Below are 25671 nucleotides of genomic sequence, written 5' to 3'. Positions count from 1 at the left end.
CGCGCCCCTGAGATGAACGGACCCGATAGCACAGAGTTCGCGCGAGCGAGCGTGGTTCGCTGTCCCCACATCCGTGACCGCGCTGATGGCAACGCGAGAAGTCCCTTTCGCCCGCCTCCGTATGGCTGTCACGTATGGAGGAGACTCGCGCGACCGAAGACGGGCGCGAAGGCAGCCGAGCTTGTACATAAGTGCGCCCACGTGCGACTCGCACTTTCAGAGCTCGCAGCTCCGTCCTGTGGGAAAGCTAAGTGCAGTGCGAAGCATTCTTACAGAGGACTGTAGCTAAGTGCGGCCGGAGGAACGTCACGTAGTTCGAGCTGGAATGAAACGCCCTGCCAAGCGATGCTAGACCTTACTGAGGACTACAATTATAGGCAGCTTGAGGAAGGTCGAGAGACCCGAGGTGAGGATTACGGGCTGGGTGGTGGTCACAAATCGTGCTGCGCTCACTCACTAATACATTTTTACACACCAAAGGTATACGCAGTGCAGTATGCGAAACAAGTGGTAGTGGAGGGCTCCGGATAATTTCGACCACTACGGTGTTTTATACCCTAACATCACGCTATTCCAGTGAAAGTGATGAAATCGGGGAATAGGGGGCGTGTGTGTAAAGGGGGGGGGGGGGGTAAAAATTTGAACGACAAGTTCGAGCAGCGTGTACTTTTGTAACAAATGAAAGAAATAACGACTGCTACGCAGCACCTTTTGTTCATATATGTTGACCTTAAAATAATGACCTTCAAGCACACCCGACCGCGCATATTTCAGGACTGGAGTCGTTTATACGAGGACTAAAATCTCTTCTACTAAGCGGGTTTCGAGAAACGAGGCTCCCCCTCGACTTTTCGTTCACAGCCATATTCGCCAGAGGAGGTCTTGCATAACCAGCACGACGGACACCGCAGTCTGAAAGAGCAAGTGCCAAGGAAGAGACACGAAATGAGAAAAACATAGCCACTTTTCTATGAACGCTTCGCTCCGCGCTTACTTCTTCCTGGGGTGAACGCACCAAGTAACGCAACAGTAAGTTTTTCAACGGGGAATTTAGGCTTTTCTGAATGTAAAAATAAAAAGACACGTGACCTCACGCTTTTACACACACAAAACAACTATTTCTAGAAACCGCCAACGCGCAGTTACTCTCTTCTTCGTCTCTTTGCACGTACATGGTGTAGTCATTTGTCTAAGAGGCAAGACAGCGAGTAATACGGAGTGCTTCCGCTACATAGCTAGCGTCGCGTAAACACGGCGAGGGCAGTATATATAAACGGGTACCGTGGGGAGGAGGGGGGGGGGGGGGAGGAGCATTCGCTTTCACTACCTCATTAGACTGGCCCAAACGTCGGCCATGTGAATCCGGCACGCACAGCGTAGAAGCCATGCGGCTCCCTTCTTGCGACGAGGAGACGTGTGCCACGAACGCGCACACTGCAGCCAATTCCGTGCAGCACAGTAATATATGGAGGCAAGGACCGTCTATAGTTCAGGGAGCAGGTGAACACGTTGGGTCATCGCGTCGCACCGCTCCCAAGTACGGCTTCCTGTTGTTTTTTTATTGTCATTCCTAATTTTAATATAACACATGCTCAGAAAAGCAACTTTGTGCAAATATGGCACATTACACACCCCAAACTCGACGTATGCAGGCTCGAGAGGCGACGCTCTTGTTCCAGATAGGTTACGCGGGAATACATTACCGCGCGTAGGTGCGCAGGTGAGGCGACTCGGCCGAACCAACTTTCGTGATGTGCTGCATGCAACTAAAAGTCAGAGGGACAGCGACGGCGGGGGCGGGCAGAGCAAACGTGTGCGTGCGTGCGGTTGAAAACCTTGCGTGACACGTGATACATGGCACAATTTGCGCTAAGGGGACGAAATCCAATTACGCGAGCGCGGCCCCCGTCGAGGCTCAGGCGCACGCCAAACACTCAGGGGGCGGGCGTCTGCCGCTAGGTTTATGTGTGTGTGTGTGCACTACAGGCAGGCAGGCACGCACATAGGCACTAAACGCGCTGCGCTACGCTGAAATTCGATTTCGAGAGCAAGCGGCAAAGGAAAATGAACGACAATTGTCTCAATGAGGGAGGAATCGTTTTGTTTCAGTCTCCCCGGCCAGCTCCGCTTCGTGGACCATTATCGTCCGTGGCGAGCATCCCGGCTTAGGTTTCAGCGTTTTCTCTGCACATGCGTGCCATCCCTATTCCCGTTTCTTCTTTTTATTTCTTCAAGGGGGGCGCCGGGGGGGGACATGATCTACACACGGATTGCTGCGCCCGTATCGGATGAATTTGGCTATACCCTCCACAGTCGCAACACTGCACACCTTTACGCAAACAGCTGCGCGGCCGACAGCGTGTTCGAGAGTGGACTGCGGGAGGCAGAGCACACGCTCGTACTCTCTAAACACGAATACGCCTATATGGGAGTAAAAAGTTAGAAGCCGTCCTCTAGCGCACTCGCCAAATGACAGCTTACTCCCTTTTTTTACTCCCTTCTGTTTCGAGTGCAGAACTGAAGAGACCTGACGAGGAGACGCTTTCCCGCAGTTGCCACACCCCAAGAGCCACGTGCTTAGAGGGGTCGTGGAAAGGTCTGTAAGTGCACTTTCGCCAAAAGCGCTCCCTCTGTGAGACGCCTTGGTCGCTCGACAACTGTACTCGTGCTGAGAGCATGCGGCGAGTCATGGTGCAAGTTTTGTGCACGTGTTGGCGACAGATCAAAGAGCTTGTTGCACTAAATTACATGTGCGCTTTGGTTGCTCCCTGTAAGCAATCGCTGTAGGGAGGGAATAGAAAAACCCGCAGAAGTGTCAGAGCGCCGAACACTCACGCGGAGTGTCGAAGCAATAGATTATAGGAAGAAAAATTATTATAAAATCAACCGCAAACATGAAAAAAAAAAAAAGGAAACGAAGATGAACGTAATTACATGGCAGACTCTGCACCTGCGCTTAACACAACACAACACTGCACTTCACTTCGGTCAGCCCATCATCGGCTCGACCCCGTTGCGAGAAGGCGTGAAAGCGCGCGCCGAGGGCGAGCAACCACTCCGCCTAGTCAAAACCCTGCCTGTGGGCCCTGCGAAAGCCGCTCCTCTATTTCCGCGACGAGGCCGCGAGACAGAGATCGCATCAGTGCGGCCCATAGCAGCAGTCAGTTGTCCCACGCTCTTGCGCGGAATGAATGTCGCGGCGCGCATTAAAGGAGTGATTAAAAGTAATGAGCCGCCCGCATAGCAACGTATGCCCCGCACTTACGTAACGAGCGTGGTTAGCGCCGCGAAGCGGAAGTTCTTGTGCCGGGACACCGCATCGTGTCGCTCGAGTCGGCATGATGAATGCATAATACGAAAAGGGAAAGAGGGGAGGGGGGAGGGGGGGAGGAGTCCAGGCAGTGCAGCAACAACATCGGCAAGGTGAAAACAGCGTTCGAGTCAAGGCCACGTGCCGTTAAAGCAGCCCACTCTTGGAAGCTACCTACTCCTCCTTGGGTGTCGACGCCTGCTTCGCTAGTCTCGGGACATTATTCATCCCAGAAGCCGTCGTCGTCGGCGCACGAAGTGGCCAGCTTCCGCAATGCGGGCCTTCGCCGGAGGCTTTGCTTCGTGAAAAAAAAAAGAAAAAAAGTGCATAAATAAAACACTGGACTCTCTTATGCCTAGGCAACGCACGCGCGTGCGCGGTTGTGTGGCGATGACAAATGTGCGCCGTGGCGACAGCGGACGAACCGGTAATGACCGTGCAAAAGACTCTCCCCTATCGGCGGCTGAAGCGAGATGAAAAGGGTTTAAGAGGTATGGAAGGGGGGGGGGGGGGGGGGTGCAGCGCGCACACGGACCTTATGCAAATGAACAATAACGACAGACAGCTTCCGCAATTTGCACGCACGCTTTGATCGTCAAAGGGGACCGCGACCTGCGGAGCATTACATAATCAGACGCCAACTCTTCCACTCTGCGACGCATCCATGGAGCTGTCGGTCGAATATTCGGTTAGCGCGAAGCTACTAGCCTACAAGTGCGCATTTAAGCAGAGTACCACACGTGTTTAATCACTAATCTTCGCCCGTAAATTCACTCTTAATGATTAATGGGTTTCCACGTGCCACAACAGCACTGTGGGCCGAAGTGCAGAGCTGAAGTGTCCGGAGTAATTTCGACCACCTGGGGCACTCCTGCAGCGCAGGTGAGGAGAATCATGGTCCTCAGCTTTCAAGACGACTTGGTCTTTAGGGGCTCTGTAAGGTCTATACTATATGCAGGAATCAAAAACAAACCCTGCGGCCCGAAGACTTTTGAGTAAGGCTGTACATGCATGCGTGTCTGCGGATAGCAGAGTGGTGCGGTATTCCACAGCGCTGACCCTCTCCCTCCAGTGAAGCCATAAGATAAAATTCTCACAATCGCACAATTTTCCACCCTGTCAGATCCAATGCGACCTTCATCGGCTCAAGCACAGCACGTCACAGAGCGCGGTCGCAGTTACGGCTGTCGCAAACGAGAGGAGAAAAAAAATGGGAGGGGGCAGAAAATTGCGAAATGCCGCTGGGATGGCACACTGCAAAAAATACAAGCTGGTTGAAGTTGTTAATCCGCGGCCGCTTCCTGTTGCCCCACCCTCAAAAAACCACAGAAACTGCTTCGTGATGTACAACAAACAGAACCGGTTACCAGTCACAGCAGACCCGCTTCGTAAGTCTAGCGTGTTGAGGAGAATCTCCCAGTGGGGAGTAGATTTGCAATAAGGGAGTATTTACTCAAAAGCATTCACCCAAGCGCAGCCAGCCGGGAAAAAATGCTATACAGTGGAAGCTAATTAGTAATCACTCCCATTCCAAATCTACGCCCCCTTGGCGCATTCCTCTAAACTCATTGAACTAACACTGTTCCCGCTCGCAGTTTATTGAATAGTTCGGCATCGCCCTGCCATCTAAAATCCTTTCAAGTTAGTTTAGCTCGTAGAGCGACTGCATCGGACAGACGGTGGTCCCATGTTCCATTCCGGGACGGGGGCGAACTATATTTCAACTACGAAGTGTTTGCGACAGCTATATCGTCTTCCTTCTTGTCCATATACATATAGTTGCGTTTTGGTGGATGCTATATAATGAGTAATTAGTTCCTTATTCCATACACGCTTCGCGTACTACGCTAATCCTTCAACGCCTCAAGGCTTCCGCACAGGACAACTCGTCCTTACAACCCCCCCGTGGGTCACTCTCTCGAGGGTTATTTGGTAAAAACTCCGCTCCCTTCTAGGCGTATACAGCGTTCCCGATGGTGCTCTGGGCAAACCAAAGCCATGCACTCATATACAGCACAGCACTCCTCGGCAGGCTTGGCCGAAGAGAGGCTCCGGTCCCTGCTTCGTGTCAAGAGACCGAACCCGAACCCCCACGCCGCGGCAACACGGGGGCCTCCTCATGGCCGGCTCGGCGAGCCCACAACAAGGCCGGCGCTGGCTCGACCAGGAAACTTCCAAGGCGGCTCGATCGCTCATCGACTGTCCACTCGAGAGCCGCCGCCGCTCCGTTATTACGGCCGCAAGGCCAGCAGGAAGAGCGCGCGCGAACACGACCTAGCATCATGGGAACGGAGGAAAAGCGATGTAGTATGCACTCGTGTTACACGACGAGAGCCCCGCCAAATACGGACCGATGATCGTCGTTTAAATCGAAGCGCGCCGCACTCTGCGTAATAAGCGGCAGAGGCCTACATCTCAACTACGCACGCGCTGATGCTTTGGCGGGGTTGTTTTCTGCGCAAGTATCGAATGAATGCATACAGACTGCAGCAGCGGCGTTTCGGGCTTCGATCTCTGAAGAACATTGCTCGATGGAGCTGTATGTGGAGCGCCGCCCGTTCCATTAGCAGCGCGTTCAATTGGCCCCGCCCTCCCTATCACCTCTCCTGACGAACGGGAACTCTTGTTTGAGCTGTAAGGAGGTCCAGCATGTGCACAGCGCTCGTTCGATGATTCTGCGATTCTAACCTTGGCACAGAACTCCTTGTGCCTCAGAAGGTACAAGTGTCGCAGCTCGGGGGCGGCACTGAGTCAGCTTCGTAGGGATAGGGCCCCGCTGGCAGAGGAAAATTAAATGGAGATCAGTGAAAAAGAACTCTGTCCTACAGTGAACGTAGCTCGGCAGGTGATGACGTCACAGATAAATATCTCTCACTGTCAGCACGCATGACGTACGCGCTGGGCTGCGAACTTTGCTGAATAAAGTATCCTCATTACGCCGAAAAGGAGCTCCTGCTATGGAGATTCGTCGACTCTGTGAGCTTGATAATCAGAGTTATTGCAATGTAAAAGTACGCAGCTCCTCGATAAAGTTCGGTCGATTGCATCGTAAGGAAAGGGTGCCAGAGGAGAAGGTCACGCAACGTTTATAATGAAAAAAAAAAAATGCTATACAGTGCTTGTGCCGCGATCTTTCGGCAAGAAATCTCTAAAGGCCGACTTCCCGCCTTCCTTGCAGCGAGTTGATGATACAAGGCATTCGTAAAGGCGGCGAAGAGCATTAGATGCTGATCTAAACGCAGCTGCGAAGAGCAGCGTAGTGAAGCATATGTATTTAGCTTGCGCAGTTCGTCCTTATCCCTGCGTTACTCAGGCTATGAGGGACGCCGTAGTGGAGGGCTCCGGAAATTTCGACCACCTGGGGTTCTTTAACGTGCACTGACATCGCACAGTATACACGGGCCTCTAGAATTTCGCCTGCATTGAAATGCGATCACCGCATCCGGGATCGAACCCGCGTCTTTCCGGTCAGCAGCCGAGCACGACAACCACTGAGCGGACTTGCGTTTCTTGTGATTTCTCTTTTTCACGTGGTATTTTCGCATCATTGTGCTTTGTAAAAGCTCATGCAATGAGAGAGAGAGAGAGAAAAAAGTCGGGGGCGGGCGAGACGGGAGCAGCTGAGTGCAGACACAAAAGCTCTCAAAACAAGGACCCAGACACTTGCCAGCGTATTGCTGAATGATAACGACCCTAGTTTGCGGCGCGGCTGAGAATGCAGACAGTAAGTACATAAACTAATACTGACATAACCGAGTAACAAAATATGGACTGCCTCAGTACCGGGAAAGTAAAAGATAAAGAAGATGAAAGTATTCAGTGGAAAGAGACGGTTCGATAAAAGTACGAGCAGATAGCTGAGAAGTTTCCTTTTTTTATTATTGTTTTTCATTTATCGCCGACTAAGCACAACAAGCGTCGAGATTCGCTAGGCGCTAAGTTTAACACGATCCAGACTGAGACAGCCGCTCTCTCCCTCTCTATCTCTCTCTCTGCCTCTTTAACCTCCTCTCCCTAAGAGCAGCACAGTGTTTTTATTCCTTGTTTTCGCTTTTATTCTCATTTCGGCGGGCAACGTCGCGCCACACGTGTTCACTCATTTTTGCTGCTCGTCGCTATTCGTCCTCGATCTCCGCGTGGCGCAGCTCGAAGAAAAAAAAAATGCAGACCCGAAAAAGCGGGTCACGCCGCCAGTCGGGGCATCGGCGCGGCCGCCACTACAGCAGCAGCAGCAGCGGCATCCGCAGCGTGACGCGGCATCAAATTTCGCTGCGAGTCGCTTTTGCATGCAAAGTGGCGGCGAGCTGCCGCCTCGAACCCGGCTTTGCAATCTAGCTCGGCAGCCTCCGTGTCACAAACCGCCTTCCCATCCGCTCTTCTCATATGCGGCCGAAGAAAGCGCCCGAGTGAGAGCCGCGGCAAAATAGATAGGAGAGGGAGGGGAGAGGGCGAGAGAATAGTGCTGATCGGGCGACGCGAAGGAACCTAAAAAGAAACAGAAAGATCGCGCGAAAATCGAGCGTTCGCTCGATGCGAAGAGCGGAGCACAGCTTGCTTGCAAGCACGGCGCTCGCAAGCGAACCGCAGGAGTGGTGGCGAGGGCGGAAGGATGGGTCTCGTGTTTGTTGAAAACGATCGAAAGCATTCCCGCAATGTAAGAAAGAAAAAAAGAGAGAAATGGCAACCGATAAAAGGAGTTCCCCTCCAAACGGCAGTGGCGAGAAATAGTGTATGTTCGTTCCCCTATACGCCTAGGCTACCTCGACGGCAAGCGGTAGCGAGCGGGAGGACATCCAGGCACCCTGTATATACGCAGGCCGCTTGCGATCCCGAAGAATAGCGCACACGCAACCGCGAACGGCGTGTATCAAGACCACGCCTTTTCACACGTTTGGCTAGGGTGAAAAAAAAAAGAGAAGAATAAAGAATACAAAACTGAGATAAAAGGAACAAACCGAGCACGGCAGAGCAAGAAGCAAGCACGGTGTCAAATTTTCGGTCTTTCGAGTTGCTTCCGAGTGCGCTCCAATCGCATTTATGTATGTGTACATACTACGATTGCCCAAGTACATACACAGAGACACACGCAAAGGGATGCAGTTAAAGTAGGATTTCCTCTCTCACCCCCTCCCCTTAACAGAAACGACGACAACAAGGCGTTTCCCCTCTCCCTTGTTCCCTCTCACCCAAGTTCTTGTCTTCGCGCGCTCGGGCGCATTTTTTCCATGTTCACCGGAGAAGCGGAGGCGGCGTTGAAAACGGAGGCGATGTTTGCAGCGCTTTGTCTTCGGAAAGCACGCGCCTCTAAAGAAGGAAGATACAAATAGAATGAAAGAAAGCAGTAGAAAGAGAGATTAAATGAAATCGAGTGCAACGCGGAAAACGCCGACGAAACGCCAAACTCTCCGTCTTTCTCTGCACTTTTGAATCGGACGGAGGCGGGACACAACAGCTGATACCAAACCTCTCAACGAACAGCCAGTGTGAGGGACGCTGGGAGCGGAAAATAAACGCGAAGAAATCAATAACGCAGCGACGGCGACAACGTTTCGCAACAAGGCACGCGAAATTTGAGGCAGGTTTGCACGTGCCAAGTTTCGGAGCGAAAATTGTAGCTATATGGTATACAGTGTATACGCGCGGTGCTCTCGAAAAAGCCCCCCTCCTCTGTTTTCTTCTTTTTCTTTAATCAATGCGTCCGATTTGTTTGTTTGGGAAGTGCGCTTAAAGAAAGGCGTTGACGTCACGTCTAGCGCTCGTTTAAGGAAGCAGTTAGAGCAGACGGCCCGGTGGTTCAACGGCCCGGAAGGATGTTAAACAAGTGCACGCACGGGCGCTCCGAAAAACTGCCATCAATTGTTCAAGTTGCGAATATGTCGCGCCTTGTTTTTACACGGAGAAAAACGGGCGCCTTTCGCTTGTCGCTTGCAGTATAAGCAAACAAAAGAGCATCGATTAAAAGAGACGAAAACCAGTCGACGTCGCATTACAAACATTTTGGCTCCTTTGGTGCTGCAGTGATATTTACGCCAAAGGGAGAGGGGGATCGCAGTAGCAGAACCCCTTCCGCTTGAAATACGATTGTAATAAGGGAGTAATTACTCATTGGCATCCACCCAAGCGCAGCCGTACGGCTACAAAGGAAAGCTATACAGCTTTCTCAGAAACTTCGTAGTTAAAGAAAAATTCGTCCTGGTCCGGGGTTAGAACCCGGAACCACCGCCACACCGGAGCAGTCGCTCTACCAATTGAGCTAACCGGGACGGCAAGCTTATGGTAGGGCGAGAGCGAATTGATCAGTAACTCGAAGTGGGAAGAGTGTTGGTCAAATGTTTTTAGGGGAATCCCCCAAGGTGGAGTAGATTTGTAATAAGGGAGTAATTACTCATTGGCATCCACCCAAGCGCAGCCGTGCGGCTACAAAGGAAAGCTATACAGCTTTCTCAGAAACTTCGTAGTTAAAGAAAAATTCGTCCTGGTCCGGGGTTCGAACCCGGAACCACCGCCACACCGGAGCAATCGCTCTACCAATTGAGCTAACCGGGACGGCAAGCTTATGGTAGGGCGAGAGCGAATTGATCAGTAACTCGGTAATCTACTCCAGTAATCAGTAATCTACTCCACCTTGGGGGATTCCCCTAAAAACATTTGACAAAATACGATTGTGAAATGCTGTTCCAGAATCGGTACACGTAACACTCCAAGGGTGTACCCACAAGCTAAAATTTCGGAAACGGAACAAAATCTAACGAGCGTACTCCGCCAAAGCAGAGAGCTAAGATATCTTTCACGACGTGCCGGATGTAATTTGTCACATGCCATGTTCACGCCTGCAGCAAGACGTTCATACCCCTGCCCCTCCCCTCCTGCCCCTCCTGCTTGGGCCTACTGTAGGCCTGCAGTATGTTCTAAATAAATAAATAAATACGTATCTGCAGAATGAACAAACAGTTCCTAGCCCAAAATTTCACCAGCGCTGCGACGAGGAACAAAGACAGAGAAGGAAGGACAAGGACAAGCGCACACATAAGGTAACATTCCAAAGTGCACACACACACACACACACACACACACACACACACACACACACACACACACACACACACACACACACACACACACACACACACACACACACACACACACGCACACACACACACACACACACACACACACCGCACCACACCAACGACCACACAACGAACGACCAACTAAAGCGTACACGTGGTGCGTGCTTACACGAAAACGTTCCCGCGAAGCTTATGTTCGGCAATACAAGGCCACAGATTGATGTCGCGCAACAATCGGCTCCGAGACTGTTTCCTTCTCCTCCTTTTCAACTCATTCACCCCTTCCCTCACACCGCGGTTGAGGCGTTAACACTGAGGGAGGCTGTTACCTATACCACTCCTTTTCCAACAACTCTCTTCTTCCTCCGTTGCACACTCCAGTAATATATCTTGTTGACTATTGAATACCGCATGGTACAGGACACCTGCACGTAACCGGAACCCCGCAGAGCTTCCCTAAGCTATAATATACGAACCTGTCTCTTTCTCCCCTCCTCTCTCTCTCTCTCCCACACACAGTGCTGCCAGCAAGCGTTGTAGCTCGCGGACACAGCATGACTGACGCTGGCGCTCTCCTCAGCGCTGCGCTATGGCAAGGGTCGGTCCGCGTCGCACCGTCCGCCTCCAACGCCGCGCGTGCCAGCGGCCGCGAGGATGCGCCGGTAGGGATCACTTCCGGGCCGCGGCCGGCCTGTGGGAACAGTGCTCCGTCTCCGACTAAATGGCTCTCGAAGGAAGGCCCGTTCCGAGTTGGTGGGCTCCGTAATTGGATGCCATTAGGCGAAGCGTCGCCCCGCCGACGTCGTGCGCACGGCGCGTTCCTTTTTTTTTTTTTTCTACAATGGCCTCGGGTGAAGGGGTTGCGAAGAAGTACGCGAGGGGGGAAGGGCTTCACGTGGCCGTGGTCATTCAAATGATTCGCACGGCGGACGATGTCGGAATCCGCTCTCGCTTGGCGCTGGTAGGATCGCGTAATGAGGGCACGAAGGGGCGAGTTGTTAACGGGATCGGCCTCCTGAGGAATGGTTCGATTAACTCGGCGGGACTGAGCAATTAGAATTCGAAATGACGGCTGCGGTCTTGCTGCGCCCGGACCTCTCCCTCGAGTGCGCTAACCTCAACTGGCGAGGTTTTGTTTCAGGTAGTTAGTGCACGGAATAGTCCACTTCTTCTAAACGGCAACTTTTAAGTGGCGCTTGCGAGCAGTTTTCGGAGCCACGTACGACGCTATAGCTGAGACCTCGTATCCATCTTGCTCTTACTTGTGGGGTTTTAATGAGCACGGATTTGCATAGGCCACAGAGCACCCAACTATACACGACTAGTTAATCCGGACTGCACGGTTCATGACAAGGTTGTGGATACTGTCCGCGATTTCTTTCAAGCTTTAATTAAGTGATTGGAACTCTGGAGGTAACAATCAGCCCCAGCGATTCGCTAAATTTAGTAGTTACTTTTCAAAAAAAAAAAAAATCACAGAATGTTTGTTACATTCGAATCACTGCGAAATCACAGATTTGTTCTACGCAGAAGACGACGACAAGCAGGAAGTGCAGCGGGACGGAGCGCTCGCTCTAGGCCAGCTGCGAACAGACAACGCAGCAAACAACAGAGGATTTTTCTCGGGAATGGAACCCATCGGATTAGTGCTTACGCATTAGTAGATTTTATCTGCCATAATTAGTTTACAAACCTTCACCAGGTGTGGTCATAACTGCATCCGGCTTGTATTTTGGCACCTGCTTCTATACTGGCCAGCTTAATGTGCACAAATCAGGGCACTATATTATTCGGCGCACGTCATGATGTGAAAACACACATACCCGCGATTTTCCAAGCTCGCGCGCTTTTTTCTCCGTGCACCTAGAGGCTCGTTCCTTTGAGAGAAGACAGCGTCGCTCCAGGAGTTCTTTTCGACAAGCCACAGCCGATGCAAGTAAGTATGCGAACCTATGGGCATCTGTCCCAGAGCGTCTGTCTCTCCGATGGGGCCGACTCCTGCCCGCTCTGCCGCCAGTGCGCCGTCCGCAGAAGGAGCAGCAAAGGCGACAGGCCCCAGGGGCTCCCCCGTCTGCCGCTCGCACTGTCAATCTAAGACGAAATAGATGGATTCATCCGGCGCTCCGCTATGCCCTCCGCCAGGGCTGTGTGTACCTAAACTTCCTCCGACTCTGATGCGGAGAGAAAGTGAGGAGGAGGAGGAGAGATGCAGCTGGTGCCGTGCGAGCTTCCATCTCTGTATTTACGACGCTCTGCTGTATACCGAATACGCCAGACAGGAACATACACGGGCTGACATTCCCCCCCCCCCCCCCCCCCCCTTCTTCGCTCTTGAAGCAAACAGCGAAGCAAGAATTAGACGCCGGCTTAGGATATAACCCGGGGAGGTGCAGGAGTTTCCAAATAAGCAACGAAAGAACAAGATTTCCCAGAGTTGGATGTTGGCTTGCGCAGAACTCGCGGTTTCGAAGGGCCCTACGGCGGAAATTGCGATCCGTCATGGCAGATTATGGCGGCGCGCCGCTCCTGGCGTATAGTGTCTTCTTCTTCGGCAGTGGAGTTGAAACGAGCTCACGTCCGCATGGTACAGCGTTTGAGGAGCGCTTGGAAAATGGAGAACGCCTGGAAGCGACGAATTTCGGCCGCTTGGCGAGTTTCCAGACGCCTCGACTTTTCGAATCTGCGGATATAGCGCCCGAACGAAAATCGTATTTCTGAGAGCACCGTCACTGACGGCCATATTTGTGCGGATGAAGTTACTGCTTTTGAGCTAAGCGGGTTTCTCACCAATAAAAGGTCTCGTCCAAAGCGAGAAAACTTGCTTAATTGCGATCGATGTGAGTATTTTGGCACGATAAAATACACTACTGGCCACCTGAGAGCGGACACTGCGTTTGGTAAAGAAGAACCGGAGGTGCGAGATGAAACCACTTCTAAACAAGCAAGATTGCGGAATAAAGCATCGGTGCTCCATCGGAGAGGCAAGAAAGATTTCGAGGTAGCTCACGAATTCTTTTCTTTTTGTTTAAACAGCTGAATCTTCATGCCGTTTCCTGAAGCCGCAAAGACGTTATTTTTCCACTGAATTCCCGTAATGGAAACGACATAAAAGATTTTTTTTTTTTTGGAGGGGGGGGGGGGGGGGGGCAAGCTCCTTGAGAGGTGCGATAGACTTTTAAAAAATCCTAACTTTCTACTGAAATTTCTGTGAGGAGGTACCCGAGGTCCACATGCCTCGGGAAGAGAGGATACCGTATATGGTTAGCAGGCGGTAATCGAATTGAATTAAATTTAATTAATTAAGATACATAAATTAATTCACTAATTATTTACAGGCTATACGGCTGACGCTGTAGATTCCACGGCAGACTGCAGGGCTATACGGTTAAACCGAGGCTACAACAGCCTTCGCCCTAAAAGGACACGGCCAAATGAATGGCCAGCACACTCACCATCTCTTAAAACTTATACGAACTCAAAGCCGCAATCGCGCCCTATCCGCTGCAGCCAAACCGCCTTGTTAGCTATAACGCCTCGTTCGCTACACCGCTTTGTACGCTATATCGGGGCGGCGGTGTTGGCAGTCCAACCGCATCGGGGGCCACGCGACACTCAAGGGAGAAGGCAGGAAAGCATGCAGGCGCCAAAAGGCGGGGCTCCGTGGGTCCTCAACAAGGGTGCCCCGAAATCTGCGACGGGCGTCCATCCATCACCGCTCGGCGCCGCGCAGCCTCCGAGGCGGTTGTTTGTCGCTGCCTCTTCCTTCGCGGCGGCGCTGGCTGACCGTGTCTGCGCGTCCGAGGTGCGTGTGCGAGCGCACGCTCGCGCGTCTGAGCATGCGCAGAAGCAGGGTACGCACCAGAAGCAGGAAAACCCGCGTCTGCACTCTAAACAGAAACGAGTAGAAATGCAGTGAGCTGTCATCTAGTGCAGTTGCGCTAGAGAACAGCTTACAGACTTCTTACTCCCATGTAGAGTGTGGAATGGCGGAGCAGCTCCCCAGTGCCAGGCGTTTACACTTCTTTCGTTTCCTTCTTCGATCTGAGAATTATTTTAGGTATGGAGTCATGGAGTCTATGAGTCCATAGTCCATGCGTGCAGTGCATTGTCAACAAGCATTCAGCCAACGGCACCACACTTTTTGCAAAGTTTTGCCCAAAAACAACACGTTACGAGCCGCAACTAAAGAGAGAACCGAAAGAGAGCGACTTCCTAACCAGGGGCGTATTTATGAGCAGTTAACCCTTCGGGTGGCCATTTCAAGAGGGGAGGGCTATCCTTCGATGGAAATGTGGGGGCCAACGCTGATCTGTGAAAAATTTGTCGCTCACTGTGGTCACGCCGTCGCGCCGTCGCACCCCCGCACCCTCCCATCCCTTTCCACCAAGCCCCTTCTTAACACCCACCCACACTCCACCCACCGGTCAGGGCAGCAATCAAGCCTTTGACCTGGCGACATTGAACGCGAAATTTCTATAGAAAAACGAATCACTGCACCACGAACGTCAAAATATACTTGATGCGCCGTCACAGCAAACAAGGTCGCTCATAAGCGTTGGAAGAAACATTCAAGATCGGCAGAGCATAAACCAAATTGACTTGCAAGAGCATACGGATTAACGAGTGACACAAAAGTATAAAACGCGAAACGCTATATTACGTTTTTCCACTGCTGAACGAAAGCCAACAGGATGGAAAAAAAAAATGAGAAAGCTCCTCGCGAGTTTAATCCCGAAAGAAACATCGCGTGGCGATCTCCGCGTCGGCTAGTAAAATCGCGCCTTGCATCGTGCAAGTCAAATTTCCCCTGCATAAGCTGTGAGAGCAGCCGCGAGGCTGGCCTCTGAGAAAGCATCTACGGTATATCCTCTCCCTTTCTTTATTCTTTTCTCCCATTCGTAACAGTTCGCAGCATTTCGCAACCTTCATTTCAAAACACTTCTCGGCATCTGCTCCGCTCTCTTAGTGATGTTTCGTCTTCGTGACCCGCCTCACGCACTGCATACAACTATAGTGCGTGCCCAACTGTGTAGCTATGCGTGGAGAGCGCTGCGATTACCATTTAGCCCTCCAGACGCAACGCCCTCGTTTGCGTTGTACGAGGTCATCCACATCATCATCATCATCTCGTGCCTAATAATAAGCTCCGAAACAAAGGGGCACGATGGAAAGGAGGCCGGATGACGAGGATGAGGATGGTGCAGATGGGGAGAGGAGTGCAGGGGAGAGGCAAGGGATGCTACAACCGGCCCTGTCTGCCGCAGTATGCGCCCGATGTAGCCAGTGCAGGTGCAGTGATTCACGAACGGGTTCCGGCGCGCTGCGCCCGCAGCGGGTCTCTCTGTGCCCTTTCGCCTCGCGAGAGTTCGCTGGCCTTGGGAGCAAGAAGAAGAGGAGGCCATCTGGGAGAATGGATGGCTCCAGACGCGATGCTCGTGACCGCCACCTATCGACCCGGGATTAGCATTAACGCACCTGGGGGCGACAAAGGGCGCGCTGCCGAGGTATGTGTTATAGAGAGCGTCTAATTTGCGCCACCGCTATCAACTCCCGAGAAGGACAGTGGCGCCGAACGTGTAGGGTTCAAAACTCAGGCGGGCGCTTCGTATTCACCGAACTTCCTCTTACGCAGGAGTCCCCCGCGCGAACGATCGGGTTACCGACGTACGAGTGCTGGCAGGACATGACGTACACTGAGCTAAGCCTGACTATCACAGGCAACGAAAAAAAAGTGGTACGGTTTTAACGTAGCTATACCAAGTAGGCGTGCGAAAACGTGTTCATTATTCGCCCCTTCTTTCTGGCATCTGCATGTGCACGCAACTGCGTTACTTGCTGTTAAGGCAGAAGCCTACGGCGCCAGTAGCTAATTTCCCCCTACCGTGTCCGTCTGGAGGGGTTAGGAACGGCGACAGTGCGTCGCGCGCTTCGGACGCTTCGGACGCTGTCCAAGGCTGCGGGAAACGGGGACCAAGGGGCCGACGACCCCTTGAAAGGATCCCTTGACAAACATAGAAGTGGGGGTGGGGGACAATAAGGTCGGCGACTCCTTAAACCCCCGACTGTCTAGCTAAGCAGTGGCGCCTCTAGAGTCGGGCTCTGGCGAGCACTGGGCTCCGCCTACTTGTATGTGCAGTGCCACTGCAGCAGTATTGGTTGGAATTGGGCGAGAGCCGGTTTATTAAAGCTCTGCCCAATTATCGAGGGGATAAAAACCGCTGCAAAGAGCGGGAGGAGAGCGCCGAGTCCCAGTCTCGGCCGCTTTTATACAGCCCTTACAGCCTTTTTTGACAGCCTTCCTTTAGACCGCCTATTTCAAGTTCTTGTATTCGGTCCCATCTTCAATAAATCAGTTCTTTTTGCTTCTCAAGAAGTTTGGAATTGCTGCCCCAACCGGCAACGTGTCGCCGGACGAGCGGACGAAGTACCGCTGACCAACGTACGATCGGACCAACCGGCCAAATCCGACCTTGTATTTAACTCTTGCTCTTCATCCTCGCACCCTCTCTGGATTCGGCGGCAGCTGGCGCGACGCCTTCCTCCCATTGGCTACATTTGACGCGACGCTGCTCCGAACTAACCCGAGCTTACCCGAGTTACTCCGAGGCTTCACACAAGATTCTTGTTTGGGTTTCACCCAGTTAAGTAGTGCTTTCGCACCAAAAGTGGCGATCGTTCATGAACATCACTTTGAGGGGGAGAATCTCGCGAATGGGCGGAGCATCAATACCTTGGCCAAACACTGTAGCCAACGGGAATGTAGGATAGAAAAAGCGTTGTGATTGGTCTGCCAGCGCCGGTCAGTCATATGGTCTTGATTAAGGACAGTCAAGGCTGCGGCCAATCCCGAATCGATCTCACGCACGCAGACGTACACAAAGAGTTTAGTTAGTTTATTGCGTTTTGTTTTTGTTTCTTTGTTTCCCTTAGTCTGCAGGTAGCACGTGCAAACAAGACTGGAAAGCCCCCTTCAAAACTCCCCCCTGACTCTCTATCATACCTCTTCCGCGACGCTTCTTCATAATTACGACGGAAACGAGAAATCCTGGGAGCTTAAAGCGCGGCTATGCGATTCTTCCATGCAAGCAACAAAATCCAGTCTCGACAAATGAAAAGGGAGGATAGAAAACAGGGATTACGAACTTGAAAGGCAGGTTGTTCGTCATTTTTTCTACCTACCTACGAAGTCGGCGGCTGCGAAGACAAGCCCTAGCCGACCATGCAGGAAGAGAGAGAGAGGGGGGGGGGGGGCAGAGAGTGGCAGAGAGAGTTATTGCACCTTGATCTAACTAATTACACACGCCTCAATCTAACTAATTGCACACTGCAAGCGCCCTAATCACAAGACACGGTGTTGAACGAACAGCGAGCATGCATACAACGGGGTGGGAGAGAGAGAAAGGGAAAAGTGAAGAATGAAGAATGAGAAAGAAGGATATGGGGGGGGGGGGGCGCAAACAACACGTTAGAAACAAAGGGCAGGGCCCGGACGGAGGACGCTCCCAAACCAGCTCGGAACGACTCCGAGGGCCGCCATGATGGGAGCGACTGCTAGCGTTAACTACGACGGCACCGCCAGAGCCACTCTCTCGTCGGGGACCTGCACACGGCATCCGTGCGTACCTGCGCAGCTTTCGCGGCGGCAGCGAATGTGTGAGTGGGCGAAGCGGAAATAGCCCCGGTCGCCGTAATTAGCCGATAAAGGCAATCTTCACCGCGCCGCCGCCAGACACACGTGTAGTCGGCCCCTCTCCCAGACATCTATGTCGCCGTTTATTTTTTTTTTTTCCTCCCTTCGAGAAGCAGTCAGAACAGGCCGACCACTTTTCTAATTTACGCTGTTTTCTTTTTTCGGCCCCTCCTTCCGTTTCCTTTTTTTTTTCGCCCTCTTATCACAACGTCACCTCAACGAGCTCCTGGTTCCGCGATGCGTTGGAAAGCAAAATAAAATAGCGGCTTTCACAGGCTTCCTGGAAAGAGGATGGCAGGGAGCACACGGGAGCTGGACACGAGGCGTATCTCTTCTTCAAGTTGTTCGAACAAATGCGAGCCCCAAGTCACGCAGGCGTTGCTCGTAGGAACGCTTTCATGAACATCGATATTCGACTGTGTTGTAAGGAGCAGGAGGAAGTGGGTGTGTGACACGGCTTCCGCGACTCCTGGACATGTGTTTTTAAAGATAACTTTTTGTTAATACACCCGCCATCTTAGGAAGTTCAAGAGAGATTATGTGCCTGATGAAAGAAACCAGGATGAATGAAATTTGAGGATTAGTAAAGTCAACGGCGCTAAAGCAGCTATCTCTTGTAACGAAGTACGTTGAATATTTAGGCTACCTCTGCTGTTTCGGCATATGACTGGAGACGGTAGCATGGCTAAAGTGGGACAGTCCTTGCACACGTATCCTATTAAATTAAAGGGCAACTGAAGATGTTTCACAATTCGACGAGCTTAAAGGGATCGAATGTTTGAAACTTGAAGGTAGAGTACAAGAAGTCCTTTTGAGCTAGCACTTACAATGGTGACGTAATCGCCGAGTGAAGCTGCGATGGCATCCAGGCTTCTCTTAGATAGGGGGGCGCGATGGTGACGTCATGCACGGCGGAGCTACATTTTCAACGAATAAAGTTTAGCTTGGAGAAACAAAACCAGCTCCAGAGAAAGTAAAGCATAGGAACCGTTGTCTGGCGGCATCAACGAGCTTCTCCCCACTTCTCCGCCGCAGTGCGGAGAAGCGTGAAGATCGCAGCGGTTTTGATTGGTGATTAAGCCATCATTTTAAATTTTAGTGCAAACATACCTAGAAGCTTCATGCACTGGAATAATCTAATCTCGTCGAATTATGAAAAAAAAAATTAATTTCAGCTTCCCTTCAACCTGTTCCTTGTTCGGTTGCTACTGGGCTAGGATTTTAGGGTCCTGACGAACAAATGATAAAATAAAGTTAGGGAATATGGATAGATTCCAAGGACACAGACTACGCAGCTCAGTAAGCAACTACTTATGAGTGCCGTGACATGGAGAATTTGAGAAAAGGCGTACAATATGCAAGTTGCCGGGACGCAAGCCTAAGAGGGAGTATTGAGAATCGCGGTGAGAATAAAAAGTGGCATTAATTGGAGTAACGCGATCGGACGAGAGAATGTGACGAAGAAACAAAAATGGCTCAGGCTTTCCGGCCGATGGTGACTTCATTATCACCAGAAATCACGAAGCAGTGCTTCTACATTATCACCTAACATTTAGGACAGTACTGGCACGAAATATTGCACGCAAATAACGCTGCTTCTCGCCGGCATTGGCGATTTCGACGTGAAATCACTCGAACTCCACATTATGATGGCGGCATCATTAAAATAGAAGCTTTCATAGAAGCTTCGGATGAGAGTCGGGAGTCCGCTAGGAACTCTACGTTGACGGAGAAGCGTACAGGACATCAGCGTCAGGCAGCCAGCTAGCTCATGCTAGAACTGCCAGCACAAGAGGAGCAGGCGTTTGCTCTTAGCCGCCGCGACACGCTCATCGCGGAAGTTTAACCAATGCACTCTTGGCAGTCGTCAGAAGGAACTCGCACCCCACGGTAACCACTGAAGGAATAGCAGTGTTTCATCAGAGTTTGCAAACAGAGCACACAACTGTAGGCGGTTTTGCGATGATGGACATGTTATGAAGCGAGCCTGTTGTAAAGCCGAACATTCTCAAGTTCTGAAGACCACCAGACCTTGTACGTCGCCACTGTAGAACAGCGTATGCGAGAATCTTTAAATCCTTGCGTTAACATCTTTCTCCAAGGCAGAATTCTTAATTCGCAGCTAGCAGAAGCCTCCCAGCTGGAAACCCGCGTCTCGGCGCCTATTCACCCTCCAAATGACCCCCTTTGCGTAAAACTCGAGAAGCCGTGTACCGGTTCATTGAACCGAAACCTTGACGCCCGCTGTTTTGGGCGACACAAAATTCGTATAACAGCTAAAATAGGACTCAGTCTGGCGACACTGTAGCGTAGGAAACAGACACATTTCTAGGAGCCGATGATGTTACGCATTTGACTACAAAACTTCGCCTCTCTTTGTTCAGCGTAGACGTTCCCTTGCCCTGCGAGACTTGCAAGATGGAATAAAATAAGCAGCTAGTAAGGCTGGACATGAACGGTTCACAGTGACGAAAATTAAGAAAGCAACCACCACGCGGCGCTCTCGTCAAAGCGTCGAGACAGCTGTCGCCACTGCAAGAGGAAAAAAGACCGGCGCTGGAAACATAAATTGCCTCGACAACAGTTCCGCGGTGAGGCAGGCACCCCGGCGCAAAATGCGGCGCGAAAGTGCCCAGCAGGCACCGGAACGAGTCGTCGTGCGGAGCAGCGCACGCGAGTGGGAAAGGGCTCGAGGCTACCTGAAGAAATTGCTGCCAGCATCCGGCGTCGCCGTCGCCGCAAGCTCGCACGAAGCAGCAGTGCGGAGGCTGCGGCGGCATAACCGGAATTTTTAATACTGAGGCACGAGCACTCAATAACTCCAAGGGGGAAAAAAAGAAATAAAAGAGAACGAAGGAGACAGATAAGGCAATAAAGAGAGAAAGCGGTCGACAACGCGAGACTAGAAGTAAACGCAGAGAAATAGACGAAGGGAAAAGAAAGAAAAAGCCAGCAAGCACACACGGGGTGTTGCGCTGCAAAGTGGTCAGAGCCCGGGCGTCCGCGCGTGGGTAGAATCGGGCGGCGGTCAGAGAAGTGTGTGGGCGACCCTTCCTGAGGCCGAGACACCTACGCGGTCGGGAAGTCCGGCGGCGGTGTCTTTTCTTTTTTTTTTCTGTCTCTCTCTCTCTCTCTATCTCAGCTAACACCCGGGCCGAGAGAGGGTGGCGGCGAAGGCACGCATTTTCCACTTCCACCCATCGCAAAATGAGCGAGGCAGGCGGCAGGCAAGCAAGCAAGCGAGGAGGAAAGAAGGTAGGGAAAGGGAAAGCTGAATGAGAGGGGCTGCCTTGAATGAAGCCGCCGCCGCCGTCGCCACAAGTTCGTTCACTCTGACCGGGTTGTCCTCTTTGCAGCCGCAACAACCGCCGAGCGCGACCGACCATTCGATTCCGACCTTCGACAAGCGTTCTTCGATTGCAGCCTGGTTGCCCAGGGCTGCCCTCTTCTCTCCGTCACTCTCTTAGAGTCCTCGTTCTTTGTTTCATCTTTCTATCAGTGAGACTTTCAGGCAGCACGCGTATCTGTATCTATGACAAGTCATTCGTACGTTCGTTTGCAAGGGTCTCCTGCGCCTTTCTCCATTTCGTTCACCTGAAAAGCGAAAAAAAAAAGTTTCGCGACCGGTGGGGGGAGGGAAACGGGTGAGGGGGCGCATCTACGCTCTCATATTAAACGTGAGGCGAGTCTGGAATTGCGAGATAGCAGCCGAGCGAGGTGTTTTCGAGAGCACCGCGCGAACACTCGCCGCCGTATACGCGACCGACGGCCCGTCGCTGAATTGCAAGGTGAAAAAAAAGCAGACGTAAGGGACGAAGGAAAGAAAGAAGGGTATACAAGCACTCCTTCGAGCCGGGATCTCTCTCACTCGTATCAAACGGCGCGTGCAAAAGCTGCGTATTGTTGCTGTTGCGTCTCACTCTATTGAGTCGGTCGCGAGAGGGCGATACTTTCGATCGGCAATGCAACCACTCCCTTTTTTTTTCCACGAAGCGACACACGACGGCCGTTTTCTCCCTCCTCGTTCGTGAACACCGATTTTTTTCTTTTCTCTCCTTTCTTTCGTTCGTAAGGAAAAGCGGAACGATTGCAAGAGTTTGATTTCTTTTTCGGCTTTCGCGCCCTCTGGCGCGTGCAGTGGAAAACTCCCGATAACAACTTATTGACGCCGCCGCGTATACTCCACTTTTCGTTTTGAATGAAGCTAGGACGAGGACGTTTTGTTTGTCGTCACCGAGGCGTAGGAAAAAACTGAATCAATGTAAACCGGGTCACTCCGTTCAGCGAAGAACGACAACAAAGAAATAAACCAAGTTTTCATTCTTGCCTCGTTATCAGCGGGCGTGTTTTTTCAGCGGGGCGGCGCGCGAGCCGAGGACGGTGGATAGCATTTTTAATGAATAGTCCAATGCAGACAGAGAATAGAGAGATATTCCTCTTTTGAAGCACTGCACGTCTGGGTTCCGGTTTATAACATCCACGTATAAAGGCAACGACGTAATGCTTTGAAAGATGAACCGTGGAAATACAGCCGTACTGTTTGAGGCTGCTATAATACACGATTTGGGTTACACTATAGCAGGCAATTTCAAAAGCGAGAAGAGGTAGAAATAAAAATAAGGTAAAGGAACATAATTTTCATAACGCAATTGAGTGAGGGTGATGGAAGGCACCGCAAATCAGTCGGGCGTGCGCACTGCAACATCGCGTTCGCTAACTTCGCACTCGGAGCAGAGACTGCGACAGAAACGAAGCTTGCGTTTGAGTTCAAAGTACGGAGCACCTAAACAAAGCCCACGCGAGTTTTTAGGACCGCAACACAAAGAGACCCGGTTTTCGCGCGTCAGACGCTCACGACCTCATCTGCCGTTTGTCGCCGCGCCTTTTGCATACGTCTCAGGCGCAGGCGTTACGAAGAGTCGTGTAGAGCTGCACGTTTGTAGAGTTACGGTCGAGAACGGAAGCGCCGGGAATGAAAACTGAAAGCTGCGTGCGCATATCGCAGCGGTTTAGGGAGGTCTATACACAACACGAAAAATATTGTGCGGCTCTAGAACGGGGCCGCGGTGCGTAATTCACGCGCTGGGAAACGTGAGAATCGGGAGGCGCTATAGCTTCAACGCTCCCATGCCGTGAGTGTTTCCGATAGACGAAAAAAAAATGAATAAAAAAGACACCCCACCGTAATAACCACGGTTGGGGGGCGCAGCTGCAAATGAAGCGAACGTGAATTTTGTCGGAACGAAATTACTAAATATACTGCGGCACCACTTTGAAGTTTCCTAAAGATGCGGGACCTTAGAATACACGTTGCGTGCGTGCGTGCTAAAATTTAGCGTAGCGAAACCGCGGTGATATTTACGACCTCGTAAGTTGCCGACAACAAAGGAGGAGTGGTCAGACGCAGGTTGAGCGCTAACTATCCTGAGAGAGATTTGTCGCAGCATTTGAATAGTATATATCTTTGCACTTTTTATTTAGATACTTTACCCACAGCTTTGCAACGAACCTTTTCTATAATTAAATATCACAAAGCTATATTGTCAGTGCATTAAGACGTAGTGATCAATCGAGGTGCTGAAAATACATCAGCAGACTAGAAGATATGTGCTCACTTGCAATGAATGTCATTTCTTCTTATGTGGTAATATGCGTGCACAAGTATAGTTACTCGAAGCCTCATGCATAAGTTCTGCACTTTACTTTCAATAGAATCGGACGCAGTACTGGCGTTTGAAATAAAGTCTAATTTAATTGACGCAAAGTTTCACGTTATCTTACTTTTTTTTTTGTTTCGTTTCACTTACCTAATTGATGCTGTTTACATGCAAGGCCACATCAACCTCAATAATGGTTCACTGCCGTTACAGTGAAGCCCTGATCTAGCTCACAAAGTAAAACATCCCGTGGACGCAACAAAAGCAGAACACAGAACCTTGAGCTCTTTGGACAAGTTCGTGTCTCGGAGAGCAAGATGCACTCCTCCCAGGCGGCCATACAGGGCACTCCCTTTTGTTCATGCCCTAAAGGGACGTACGGTAGCCGTTCCACCGGCTTTGTTTTCTTCTCCCTGTCTATCTCTCTCTCTCCGTTCATCCCCACAAGAAGAAGAAGAAGAGACGGATGAACGCGGCGAAGGCGTACGCGTCGCCCGCGCCCTGCATAATAACGCGCGGCACGAAGCAAGCGTGCGGTAATAAAAGCTGCGCTCGTGCCATTCACGGCGCGGGTGCAGGAGGCGCGGCGCGCAAGCCCACTTACGTAGAACACACGCCGAGCTCGCTCTATTTCGAGCTCTCTCGCTTGCCATTGTGCGCGAAGCAGCATCGCCGTGACGCCGCTGCTGCCAGCGCCAGCTGCCGGCGCGCGCGCTTCGTTACGTCGGCGCCGCACCCCGCTGCTGGACACGCTAGCTCGGCACCCGCCCCGTAGCACGTAACACGTCCACGAAGTTAGGAGAGGCGCGAACAAAAGAGCGGCACCCCGCGAACACACAAGCAGCGCGCGTACACACGCACACCCTGGGAGCGTATACCCGCGAACGAGGGCCACTAAGTATGCGAGCTCTATAATACCGTACCAAATTCGCAGCTGACACCGCTTGGCGGTGGTCGGAACCGGGGTATACACGTTTACTACGTAGTGATTCGGGTGCGTGTCGGGTTAAGGCCATGGACTTAGAGAGGAAGGCGATAGCGAGGATAGCGAGATTCTACTCTGGTGGCATCGGCGCTCTGCCAAGCCATGTGAACGGAACAAGGAAACGCTGATAAAGGAAACCTGGTCTACTTTAGACTGCAGGAAAGCTTAAAAGGCTTCAGGTCAGTCAATTATCCAATAACCAACTCCATCCGGGGGTGAATTACATGAGCTTCCTATCTCTTCAACGAGGGCGATTAGCCTGCGCTCTGGATACCTCGGCGCGAGCAGGCCGCGCATGCGCAAAACGGTCGCCGTCACCTCCGTGCAGACCCGTCCCAACGGAAGCCAAAGCATGAAATGGAAACACTGAGGAAACTAGCCAACCTGAAAACTTGCAAACTTGAAAACTTGCAGGAATTGCGTGCATGCCTATTCGTGTAAGCTTCGCTGTAACGGAGAGCAGCACACAGAGACACATGCGTTCAGCAGCACTGGAGAAAGTCCCGGAATGGTTGCAGCGGCTATACTGGGCGCGTCTGTGCATAAATGCTATACATGTTCCATCTTCAACTGCTGGCCTTCTCTTTAAAAGGCTTGAATGACTATAATCCAGCCTTGACTATAAACGCTGCATATCCTGACTCTCCCCTTCCTTTAGTTTTGTTTGCAGGCTGTCCCTGACCGGCGCAGCATGACGCTTCTGCTTTTCCCCGTAAGAAAAACTACGAGCTCGCAGTACGCCTCTTCAAGGGCCTGACAAAAAAGCAAGAGGGTTATAAATAAAACAAAACTCTCGTGCCAAAGCAGAGCCGGCGGGGTCCACCGGAAAGAGCTGTGAAACAAGAACCCCCCGACACCGCGGCCGCCACAGAATAAAGGCTTTTAGCCCGGCAACCCACTTGCAACAGGTTGTGCAAACAGTACGGCTCGGCAACGCGGGAGCAGCATTTATACCTTGG

The 25671-nt window shown here is 51.7% G+C and overlaps 1 protein-coding gene across 8 annotated transcripts in view; it reads right to left on the bottom strand.

Moving 5' to 3' along the window:
- rols (zinc-RING finger and ankyrin repeat domain-containing protein rolling pebbles) overlaps positions 1–25671 on the bottom strand; it is a 282854-nt gene that overhangs the window by 103794 nt on the left and 153389 nt on the right. The window contains exon 1 of one of the 8 annotated variants that reach the window (XM_089549211.1): positions 3489–3608. The exons of the other annotated variants lie outside the window; for them this stretch is intronic. The gene's annotated coding sequence lies outside the window, so the exon portion shown is untranslated. Of the gene's footprint in view, positions 1–3488; positions 3609–25671 lie in introns of those variants that run through there. 8 annotated transcript variants of the gene reach the window in all.

This window comes from Amblyomma mixtum, chromosome 6, assembly GCF_055824585.1.
Source record: "Amblyomma mixtum isolate Tamu chromosome 6, ASM5582458v1, whole genome shotgun sequence".
Taxonomy (NCBI): domain Eukaryota; kingdom Metazoa; phylum Arthropoda; class Arachnida; order Ixodida; family Ixodidae; genus Amblyomma; species Amblyomma mixtum.
Note: the sequence above shows the minus strand (reverse complement) of the source record. Positions and strands in the feature narration are given on the sequence as shown.